Raw genomic sequence first — 12,068 nt, forward strand, 5'->3', positions numbered from 1 at the left:
CCTGGAACTCTATATTCATTCCACTTCTTCTAAACAAGTGTATCCAAATGTCATATTTTTATGACATCTTTTATTATTTGAATATCTATTATTTGAACATCTCTTATTGATTACCCCCTCACATTTTCTGAAGCAAAAATGCCTATGTAAATAGATTTCCAATTTAAAATTTTAAAACTATCCCACGACCTTCAGGCTCCGAGTGTTAAAACATTTTTTGGAAACTAAGTCATCATTACAATTATTTGTAACAAGGTAAATATATATGTTATTGATCACTAAACATAGAGCAGTAAAATGTTATTGGAAATTATTCCCTTAATACATAAATATATGTATTTTTATATATTTACATACATATGTAATTAATTAAAATATCCATTAATTAATATTAGGGAAGAATGAGCTGGTTTAGCACCAGTATTATCCCTCTTTCTCTTTTTTTTTTTAACACATGGAAAAAGAGTAAGGAAAAGAAGTGTCTAAGGCCTCATGGGAACTAAGTAACAGCAACAGAACCGGAAGTCATGCATGTAAAGACAGCCACAGACACATACCTGGGCTATATGGCAATCACAATGTAACTTGAGAACTGGAAGATTTCTATTCCTCAAGATCCAATTCTAGCTTTAGAGACCCATCTATTTCTCATTTTTATGAACGTAGGCACTGAGAAACCTTGTTCCCATGAGCAAATTGGTGAGGCTGTAAGGAGTTTTGTTATGACAGTGCTTAGGGCTGATGAGAAGGAAGGAAAATTGGGACATACTTCTGGGCTCATGGCTTCAGAGCGGGGTCTGGAATGATTCAATGAACACAAACCCTGTGTGAAGGGTTCTAACGAGTCCACCTTTGTCAGGGAGCTCAAAATCTGTTTTTCAGCAGACCCGAATTTGGCAGTGTCATTCAATTTTTTGAACTCCTTCGAGCTATAGGTCAGACATCACGTCAAAAATTACTCTGTGGGGGAGGTTGGAGGGCAGCGAGCATATGGGAACACTCTGTACTTTCTGCTCAATTCTGCTGTGAACCTAAAACTGCTCTAAAAAATAAAGCCTATTTTTAAAAAAATTGTTGTAATGATCTACCAGTGGTCAACTCAATTAGGCTTTTTTCCTCCAAGTTTTATGGAAAGCCATCAATTGGAAGCCACCTACCTTGTGAAATGATTTGTACCTCAGTTACAAAAGGCTTTTGCTTTCTCAACAAAAACACAGATATTTCTAATCATCCCTTGTCTTGGCCTTGGAGGTTTTTTTTTTTTTTTTTTTTTTTTTTTTTTTTTTTTTTTGTTTATTTGTGGTACACGGGCCTCTCACTGTTGTGGCCTCTCCCGTTGTGGAGCACAGGCTCCGGACGCGCAGGCTCAGCGGCCATGGCTCACGGGCCCAGCCGCTCCGCGGCATGTGGGATCTTCCTGGACCAGGGCACGAACCCATGTCCCCTGCATCGGCAGGCAGACTCTCAACCACTGCGCCACCAGGGAAGCCCGGCCTTGGAGGTTTTTACAACAAAGGGCAATGCCTTCCTTTCCTTTTTTAAAACAGAGAGAGGGCCGGTGTGAAAGGGCAGGTGGGGGCAGAGAAGACGGGCATGAAACCCCACTCTCTCTCCATCTCAGGCACATGGAGAAACTGATTCCCTAAAACTGTGTGCCCCGTGGGTGCCCATCCTTTAAACATCACCTGAGGGCGGTGATTTAAGAGCTACCTCAAATACACAGAATTATAAGGTCAGGTTTTTAATAATGAATTCGCTATTTATCTGAAATTCAAATTTAACTGGGAGTCCAGTATCTACAGTCTATCTGGCAACCCTTTCTAATCCTCATCATTCTTTTTAAGAGATGAGCAAAACTGAGACCTGGAAAGAACAAAGTACTGGACCGAGGGACTTTTATTTCTCCCTCTACCTGATTCTCAAATGTAATTACTGTTTTCTCGCCTCTCATCGTGGGGCCCATCTTTATCTGTCCTCCCACGGTGTTCCCATCCTTCTCACCCAAAGCAAAAACAACAACAATAACAAATATGATGGTATTCCTGAAAGGACGAAAGTTTTGGAGGAAACCAGGGCCAGGAATTGGTTTGAGAGAAGCAGAGACAGCGTGTGGGTACAGTGTGGGCAAAGCATCTCTGCCCTGTCACCTTGAAAACAGTGGCTAAAAACAAGGAGAGGGAACAGCAGCCGCTGCCTTCAGGGCAGACACCAAACTTATATAAAATGTGTGAATAGTCCCCTTTGTAGGCTAGCCTGTGGATACATAAGAGAAAATATTATTCAAGTCCAGCTGCATGTCGGATCACCTTTGCCGCCATCCTGAGCTGCTTCTTAGGAAAGACACCAAGCAGGCCTTTTCTTTTCTCTTTCCCCTTCTGTTCCGTTTACTACCAGTGCCCTCTCTCACACTCCCAAACACCAAAAGTAATTTGAATTTCAAGCCTTTTTTTGGCCTCCCTGTGGGTGTGGGAGGACCTCCCTTGAGAATTGCTCTGGATCTAGTCGGCTACATCCGTAATTGGACAGAATCTCTGTCGTACCCCACCACCACCTCCCGTTCTTAATGCATGGGGCATTCAGGTGCCTCCACCCCCAAACCTTCTCTACCTCATCCTTAGTGAGAAGAGCCCCCCAGGAATGCCCAGCCTCCACTTACCCGCCCCGGTTTGGGAAGAACAAGTCTCTTGTCCAAGGGACCCAGGTCGGCCAGCCAACGGCTGCCAAGGTCAAGGTGACACTGACAAGGAGAAAGGCTAGACCTGAGCCCCTCGGTTCAGGAGACCCAAGGCAAGTTCCTGTTTCAGAGACAGTTTTAAAAACTGAAAAACTGATCAAGTTCAGAGAGGGGTGTGTGTACTTCCCTCTCCCCAACTCACCCACATGACCCCCTTGATCTTCCCCAGGGGGAACAGCTGATCTGCTTCTCTAAAGAATCTCTCTAGACCTAACCCTGTCCCTCCCCGCCCCTCCGTCCTCATGGCCATTCCTTAGCTGGTGTCTCAATACTCTGGTACATTTTTGTTCTTGACAAGAAAAAGGAAAGGGAAAAAAAATGAGAAAGAGAAAAAGGATGGCACATCTGAGTTTTTTGTGGTTTGGGACAGTTTTAGTGCAAGGTTTTCAGGACTTGATTTCCCCTGGTCCTTTCCATGCTGAAGACGGCGCTCAGTAACACTGCTGGTTACCAGTGGGACATGTATTCTCCTTCTGATCCAACAGGAGATTCTCTCCCTAGATTTGGAGTTGGGAGGGAGGAGATGGCATGGGTGATGTCCAAGGATGAATAGCCAGTTTCAGACGGGATCTTCTGCACTAACCAGAGCCCCTGCCTTCAGTTCTGCAGATGGACACTGAGCCCAGCAGGGGCACAAGAGGGATGGCTCATATCTCCCATGGAAAGAGAAGGGGAGGGGGGAAGAGCGGGAGGGACTGAGGAAGAAAGAAATAAAAGGAAAAAAGGAAGGAAGGAAGAAAGAAAGAGAGGGAGAGAGAGAGGAAGGGTAAATTTGTATATTCCTCTATTTTGACAGCTTCCTTATATTAAAATGGGTATAGAGACACAGACATAGAGAAAAAAATGTATGGATACCAAGGGGGAAAGGGGTGAGGTGGGATGAATTGGGAGATGGGGATTGACATATATACACTATTGATACTATGTATAAAATAGATAACTAATGAGGACCTACTGTATAGCACAGGGAACGCTACTCGGTGCTCTGTGGTGACCTAAATGGGAAGGAATTCCAAAAAGGAGGGAATATATGTATATGTGTAGCTGACTCACTTTGCTGTACAGTAGAAACGAACACAATATTGTAAAACAACTATACTCCAATAAAAATTTAAGAAAAGAAACGTATCAATAAAAAATTCTTAAAAACAGTAAATAATTAATTTTTTTAATTTAAAAAATAGGTATAATAATGCCTAACATACAACATTATTATAAGGAATAAATAAAATAAAAATGCCCAGTAGTACAGAGCCTGACATACAGTAGATGCTAAATTAATTTTGTTGAGCATGAAGGGCACTTACACTTATGTTGTGTTTGCTTATCTGTTTGTCTTACCCCCCAGACTCTGAATGTCTTACTCATTTCCGTAACCCCTGTACCTATGACAATGCCTGCAATATAGTAGACACTCAATACATATTTTTGAATTAATTCATCAGTTAATTAATACCCTGTCCCACCCTCACCTGGCCCCATTTTCCTTCCTGGTCAAGAGCTCTTTGCCCTCTCTCACTATGCTCCCTGGACCAAGGTTCTGGAACTCAAACTCTGAACAAAATTTGTTGAACCTGCAATGGATGAAATGCCAGTACTCTCTTCCTAGAAATACCAAAGAGTTTTCCCAGCAAGCACAAGGAAGGCAAGAGATTAGGAAGGGCAGACTGTGGATTGTTGGTATTTCTAAGTCCATTGCAGAGCCATGATGTGTTTAAATTAAAACCAGAGTCCAAGGTACTACTTATATGCGAAGTATTTGAAAGAGCAGAGGGCATCAGCTTCCCCAACGCAGTCAAGGAGGGAGGAACAGCGTTCTAGAAGAGAGAAAGAGAGAGGAGGGATTGAGGAAGGAAGAAAAAGAAGGAAAGAGGGAGAGAAGGGAGGAGGGAGGAAGGGAGGAAGGGAAGGAGAGAAACAGAGGAAAGAAAGAAAGCTGGAACAGTGAATTTTCAAATAGGCATGCGGAAATCTGAGTCAAGCATGGTCTACTGAACACATAATTTTATCGCTGCTGCTTTGCAAACCTCCACTAAAATGGCAGTAAGGGAGGAAAGGCGCATACATCCTCAAGGACAAAGAATGTGAAAACAGCTACAACCAACAATAAATGTTAAACCTTTAAGAAACACAAAAGCTATGATCAGTGGAAACTAACCTACCTACTATATCAGAAAAACCTAGACCTGTGCAGATTGGAAGCAGCAAGAAACCAGCTGTTCGGCTTCTCCAAGCCCCAGACAGGCTGGGGGATTCAAGGACCAGGAGCCTCTGAAAGGAGTTGGGAGGGAGGTATGGTTTGGGTGGGGCTGGAAACAGGAAGATGGGTTGAAACCTTGCGTGAGGAGGAAGAAGACTGAGGTTGAACAAGGAAGGCTCAGGGCTTAGGGTCCAGGCTCCACCGAGGACAGAAATAAGACGGTGGAGTGATAGCCGCATAATGAACAGAATGCCACCACTCACCCCCAGTCTCCCTTGCCCAGTTTGGCTGGAAAAATGCTGAAGAAGGCTTATACCTCTCCAATTCTCACCCCCAACCCCAGGCAGGAACGTGGGGGTGTAATCTCATTGGAAAACATTCCAGCTCAAGGGACAAAGGCTACAGAATCAGGTATTTGTCTCCTGGTACAATGGCTTTGGTGCACCCACCTGTCTTCAGGCCGCTCACTTATGCTCAACACTTTCAAATAGATTTTAGTGCCTCGCTCATAACTGTGAACCACCACCAAGAACCATTGAATAGGGACTTCCCTGGCGGTCCAGTGGTTAGGACTCCGAGCTCTCACGGCTGAAGCCGTGGGTTCGATCCCTGGTTGGGGAACTAAAATCCCACAAGCTGCGTGGCGTGGCCAAAAAAAAAAAAAAAGAAACATCGAATATTTGAGGGAATCCTCCAACATAAAAGGTAGACTAAAACAAATCGGGGGAGTAGGGGGAACTTTGAAGAAACACAGGCAATGCAGGGAGAGAAAAAAATACTATAATATTGAGGTAAAAAAGATACTGTGTTTATTTTTTAAATGATAATACCTTTTAAAAAATATCAGGATGTCGGGGCTTCCCTGGTGGCACAGTGGTTGAGAGTCTGCCTGCTGATGCAGGGGACACGGGTTCATGTCCCGGTCCGGGAAGATCCCACATGCCGCGGAGTGGCTGGGCCCGTGAGCCATGGCCTCTGAGCCTGCGCATCTGGAGCGTGTGCTCCGCAACGGGAGAGGCCACAGCAGTGAGAGGCCTGCGTACCACACACACACACACACAAAAATCAGGATGCCCTTTAAAGAGAGAGAGAGCATACAGAAAATAAGAAAGACGTCAGGGAGGTTAGAAATATGCTAGAAAAAAATTCAATAGGAGGGTTGAAAGATAAAGTTGAGGGACTCTACCAGAAAGTAAAACAGAAAGACAAAAAGGTGGAAAGTAGGAAAGATGAAAAAAATTGATATAAATTCAGGAGTCTCAGTACCTGCAAAGTAACAGGTACAAAAAGAGAAAACAGAGAAACTAAATCAAGATAGTATCCTGGAACTGAGGTACATCAGTTTCCCAATTAAAAGGGCCAATGAGTGTCCAACACAGTGAATGAAAACAAACCCTGACCAAGATACATTACTGTGAGACTTCAGAACTTCAGGGATAAAGAGAAAATCCCAAAAGCTTCTGGAAACAAGTCACACTCAGAGAAGTCAAGGAGTCAGAATGGCATCAGACTTCTGAAGAGCAGGACAAAAGGATCAAGGTCTTCAAAAGACCTCAAAAGGGAAAAATGGTTTATAACCTAGACTTCTGTACCCAACAAAAGTGTAAACCAAACATGTGGACAGAATAAAGATATTTTTCAGGCCTCCATGGTCTCAAAAAATTCACTTCCCTTTCCCCCATTCCCAAAAAGCTACTGGAAGATGCATTCCTCCCAAACAAAGGAAGAGACAAACTAAGATCCTTGGAAAAGAGGCCTAACACAGGAGAGAGGTGGAGGGAATTCCCAGGATGAAGATGAAGGGAAGTTTCAGAATCATGGCTGTGCATCAGACCTACGAAAAAGCAGTCCATATCTGAGCTGGAGGCCAGAGAAATTCAGGACTGTGGAATCTCAGAGACATTCAAAAGAAAAACTAAGAAATTGGGAGATCACCTGATGTGTTTGGATGTATTAGGAAGAATTGTATAGTTCTTATTAGTTATAGAATTATATTCTAATTTATAAAATTAAGAATTTTATAATTCTTAAATTATAATTTTATAATTCATAAAGTTAGAAGATGAATTAAAGACATAAAAAACCAATTAAACAACAAAGAGGCAATTATTAATTCCAGGAAAAACAAAAAGTTATATAGGGGCTTCCCTGGTGGCGCAGTGGTTGAGAGTCTGCCTGCTGATGCAGGGTACACGGGTTTGTGCCCCGGTCCGGGAAGATCCCACATGCCGTGGAGCGGCTGGTCCCCTGAGCCATGGCCGCTGAGCCTGCGCGTCCGGAGCCTGTGCTCCGCAACGGGAGGGGCCGCAGCAGTGAGAGGCCCGCGTACCGGAAAAAAAAAAAAAAAAAAAAAAAAAAGAAAAAGTTATATAGGAAAGAAAAGGTAATCACCATGTGCTACATGGCTCCTCTCTGAACAATGTTTACATAAATATTTAATACTAATGTAAACATGGAACACTGATTTGATAAAATTGTTATGTGGGACTTCCCTGGTGGCGCAGTGGTTAAGAATCCGCCTGCCAACGCAGGGGGCACGGGTTTGAGCCCTGGTCCGGGAAGATCCCACATGCCGGGGAACAATTAAGCCTGTGCGCCACAACTACTGAGCCTGTGCTCTAGAGTCCACGAGCCACAACTACTGAAGCCCGCACGCCTAGAGCCGGTGCTCCGCAACGAAAGAAGCCACCGCAATGCGAAGCCTGCACGCCGCAACGAAGAGTAGCCCCCGCTCGCCGCAACTAGAGAAAGCCCGCGCGCAGCAACGCAGACCCAACGCAGTCAAAAATAAATAAATAAGTAAATAAATAAATAAGTAAATAAAATTTTAAAATCGTTATGTAACTGGACGGGAGCGTAGTAAGGGAGCTAAAATCTCATATTTCATAGTAAGATGTCCCTAGAAGGAAAAATCAAGAACTAGCAGCATAAGCACAATATATGGAACTAAGAAGGTAAAGCGCATCAGACACAGCCGAGTTGAAAGTGACCGCCTCTCAGGTAAGGGTGGCAGGTGAAGAAAGGAGCTACTTTTTGTGATAAGCCTTGCAGCACTATTTGATTGTTTAAAACCTGTGTGCACCTGCTGCTTCCATATGATCGTTTGAAAGTGGACAAACCAGGCAATCTGAGTTCTGGTCCTCTTCTCCCCTCCTCTGCTACAGGATTTCAGTTTCTCATACATCGAATGAGGAGCCGGTGAATAAGCCAGAAGAGGGGTGGTAATCAGAACCTCGAGAGGAGTTTCCCCATACACTCTTCTTGTCCTCTGAGCTCCTGGCCCTTGATGTTTATCCCTTTTCCACAATAATTATGTTTATTCAACCTCTAAAGTCAACTGGAGGAGACATGGGGGCATCTTTATGGAGGTTGGGGGAAGTTTTTATTCCATTTTCTTTTCCATAGGATGATGACAAGATGCAGAGTAAGGGCAATATTGGGAAGCTGGTCTCTACCACGTGTTCAATAACATCCCACCCTGCTCTCTGACAGTCCTTGTATCCTAAACTTGATCAAATATTTTTGGCCTTTCCCCCCAAACCGGTTGAAAACTTTCCCATGGTTAGGGACCATAACTAATGTGTTTTTTGTTTGTTTGCTTGGCTGGGGTGTTTGGTTTGGAGTGTTTTGTTTGTTTTTTTCCATTCCCCACAGAGCATGATAGTGGCTTCATAACCATCTGCTGAGCAAGACAGGAGTCTCGTCCTGTCTTGGTGAGGGGTCCTGCAGTGCATGTGTTCATAAGGGGAACGGATTTATTTTCAGAGAGAATAAAAAGTGCAGGATGACAGTGGGGAATTTTAGTCACAGGACCCGGGGAACTGCTTGTGTGGTTCTCTGCACCACCTCCGTTTTCTATTTTTTGCTGGTCGTTTTATCCTGTTCCTGGCGACATCACTGTGTTAGGAACCAGAAAGCACCAAGACCTCAGCTATCCTGTGCCCCTGCTGTCCTGGGTGACCTTGAGAAACTCAGATATAATAGTTTAGCTTCTTTTTCTCCCCGGTAAGATATAGAGTTGGACCAGCTGGCTGCTATGGGCCCTTCTCGTGCTAAGATTGCAGAAGTCACGACTGTTTACGAGTAAGTGGACACACTGCCGGGGTTGCCAGGGCCCTGTGCCGCCCTCGAGAGGAGAGAACAGCGTTGCTCAATATGGAAGGAAGGAGGAGTAATAGTCACACCAGGTGGCAGAGGGCCGAGCTGGGTGACAGATGTGAAAAGGGAAGTAAAATAAAGCGCGCGTCAACTGCAGGTGGAAGAATTCATGAGGAAAAGAGCACCTCCGCCCACGTCACTTCAGGTGACTTTGGTAAGAGGAGCCGTTGGTCTGCAGCCTGTGCCCATGGCAAAGCTCAGTAATTCTAGAAAACAGTAACGATACAATTCCCATCAAAGTCACTGATTTGGAAGAGGATCGCTGGTAACTAGGTGGGGCAAAAAGCCAATGAGCATTTGGTGCGAGGGTTGGGAGGGCTTGAGGGGAGAGCTGGAAAGCACATTATATTATAATTACCAGTCATGGGGGACTGGCTCCCGTGCTCAGCGGCCCAGTGCACTCGTTCACGTATCTCAGCTTTGGAGAATGCCCCTCCCTACTCCTCAGCTCTCTTGAGAACGCCCTTTCTCCCGCCCAACTCTGGTTCCAGAGGGGAGTCTCCGTGTTCTCCCTGGTACCATCACTTGGTCACCAATGGATCCCTGCTTTAATTTGAGCCCATCACCCTGTCCCACCTACATGGTTTAGTTGATTGGTCCAGGGGTGGGTCTATGACCCAAGAATGTCCCCGTCCAGGGCAAAGGACCTAGTGGGACCACTTTGATACAAGTAAGGTGGGTCTCTCAAAGGTGGCTGAGGCGATCAGAATGGCCATAGATGCTTTAGATCCATTGAGACAAGTTCTAGACGGTGGGCACGCAGTCCAACAATTTGTACCAGCGTCCCTGGCCCCTGGCTGCCCTTGTTTCTGCTTCTGCGGCTTCCATGGGTGGACAAGTTTACTTGGACCTCTGCCTCACCTTTCTTCTTTTGCGCGTCAGCCTGCGCATTTTCTTCTTCCTCCACTTGGCTCTCATGGCTCGGAGGTTTCTCAGGAGTTGGTGCTAAGGCCGAGAGAGCCTAGAGCTGAATTTAAACATCCAGGTCCTCTTGGGTGCGTCGAAGCTGGGTGTGAGATCACCTATGGCTGGTGAAGAAAGTTGCTCTGAGAAAATGAAGCCCCCAAGTTAGGAAAAAACAGAATATTAAGAGTTGCAGGGACTGGATTTCCCCTGGTGGCTCAGGGGTTAAGAATCCGCCTGCCCTTTTTGTCCGACATCTTAACGAGGCGCAGTGGTAGCAGTTGCTCTCCCGGCTTTGCTATGCCGCCCAAGGACAACAAGAAGAAGAAAGATGCTGGAAAGTCAGCCAAAAAAGACAAAGACCCAGTGAACAAATCTGGGGGCAAGGCCAAAAAGAAGAAGTGGTCCAAAGGCAAAGTTCGGGACAAGCTTATTTGACAAAGCAACATATGACAAACTCTGTAAAGAAGTTCCCAACTATAAGCTTATAAGTCCAGCTGTCGTCTCTGAGAGACTGAGGATTCATGGTTCCCTGACCAGGGCAGCCCTGCAGGAGCTTCTTAGTAAAGGACTTATTAAACTGGTTTCAAAGCACAGAGCTCAAGTAATGTATACCGGAAATACCAAGGGTGGAGATGCTCCAGCTGCTAGTGAAGATGCATGAACAGGTCCCACCAACTGTATATTTTGAAAAATAAAACTTTATTAAATAAAAAAGAATCTGCCTGCCAATGCAGGGGACACAGGTTTGAGCCCTGGTCCGGGAAGATCCCACATGCTGGGGAGCAATTAAGCCTGTGCACCACAACTACTAAGCCTGTGTGCCACAACTACTAAGCCTGCGCTCTAGAGCCCACGAGCCACAATTACTGAGCCTGCATGCCACAACTACTGAAGCCCGCGCGCCTAGAGCCTGTGCTCTGCAACAAGAGAAGCCATTGCAGTGAGAAACCCGCGCACTGCAATGAAGACCCAATGCAGCCAAAAATAAATAAATAAATAAATAAATAAATAAGTAGATTTTTTAAAAAAGAAAAGAAAACATGTATGGAGTGCCGTCTTTGGGGTGGGCCCTATTCTAGGTGCTCGGGGAAAGAGTCCCAGGCTCCCGGCGCTCATATGAGCAAGGAAACCTATGAGTAAGTGACAGGCAGAGGAAGTGGTATGGGAGGAGCGGAGAGCGATGGGGATCCGAGGTGGTGAGGGAAGGATGCCCCCAGGAGGTGACAGCGGAGCAGAGACCTGCAGAAGTGAAGGAGTGAGCCATGCAAGGAGGGAGAGGAGGGATCCAGGCCAAGGCAACATAGGTCAAAGGCCCCGTGTGGCACTGAGTTCCGTTTGTTCAAGGAACAGCAAGAAGGCCCTTATTGCAGGAGCGAGTGTATCCCCCATACAAGGGGAATGTCTGGGAGATGAGGTCAGAGACATGCGCGGGGCCACATTACATGGGGAGCTGGTAGCGTCCACATCTGACATGATGAGCAGGCTGCACCTGGGGCAATGCACTGACTGAAGAGTTTGGGTCTTTTGCCTGTTTTATCTTTTTGTAACCATATTCAAAGGTAGCCTTGGGTCTCATGGTGGCCAGTTACCTCTCCCACCTGTGCCCCCAGCCGCCCATTGCCTCTCCCCACAATCATCTTGGACAGCTTCTCATGTGTCTTTCCAGAGATATTCTGTGCATCTGTAAGAACATTCTAATACATTTTTAACCTCCTGTTTTACACAAATGTTAACATATTATTTACAGTGTTCTCTATTTTATAAGGAATTTTGGAAAAGTGGGCTAAGGATTCATCAGGAATTGAATAAAGATGGCAGAACAAACCCATACTTTAGTCTCTCCCTCCTACTTCCCCAGAAACGTCAGTAATTGGAAGTACTGTACTACCGACTTTAAAATGATGACCTTAGTGCTGTGTTTCAAAAGCTTTGTGCAGCAACATGGATGGACCTAGAGATTGTCATGCTGAGTGAAGTAAGTCAGACAGAGAAAGACAAATATCATATGATATCGTGTATATGTGGAATCTAAAAAAATGGTACAAATGAACTTATTTACAAAACAGAAAT

General features: G+C 45.2%; 1 pseudogene across 1 annotated transcript; it reads left to right on the forward strand.

Annotated features, from left to right (window-relative positions):
• The first annotated feature begins 10,263 nt into the window (after positions 1–10,263).
• Positions 10,264–10,659, forward strand: LOC307068702 (small ribosomal subunit protein eS25-like; annotated as a pseudogene). Its single transcript has one exon. The product of its transcript is annotated as a small ribosomal subunit protein eS25-like (transcript).
• The last annotated feature ends 1,409 nt before the right edge of the window (positions 10,660–12,068 follow it).

The sequence above is a fragment of the Hyperoodon ampullatus genome (assembly GCF_949752795.1).
Source record: "Hyperoodon ampullatus genome assembly, chromosome: 20".
Classification (NCBI taxonomy): domain Eukaryota; kingdom Metazoa; phylum Chordata; class Mammalia; order Artiodactyla; family Ziphiidae; genus Hyperoodon; species Hyperoodon ampullatus.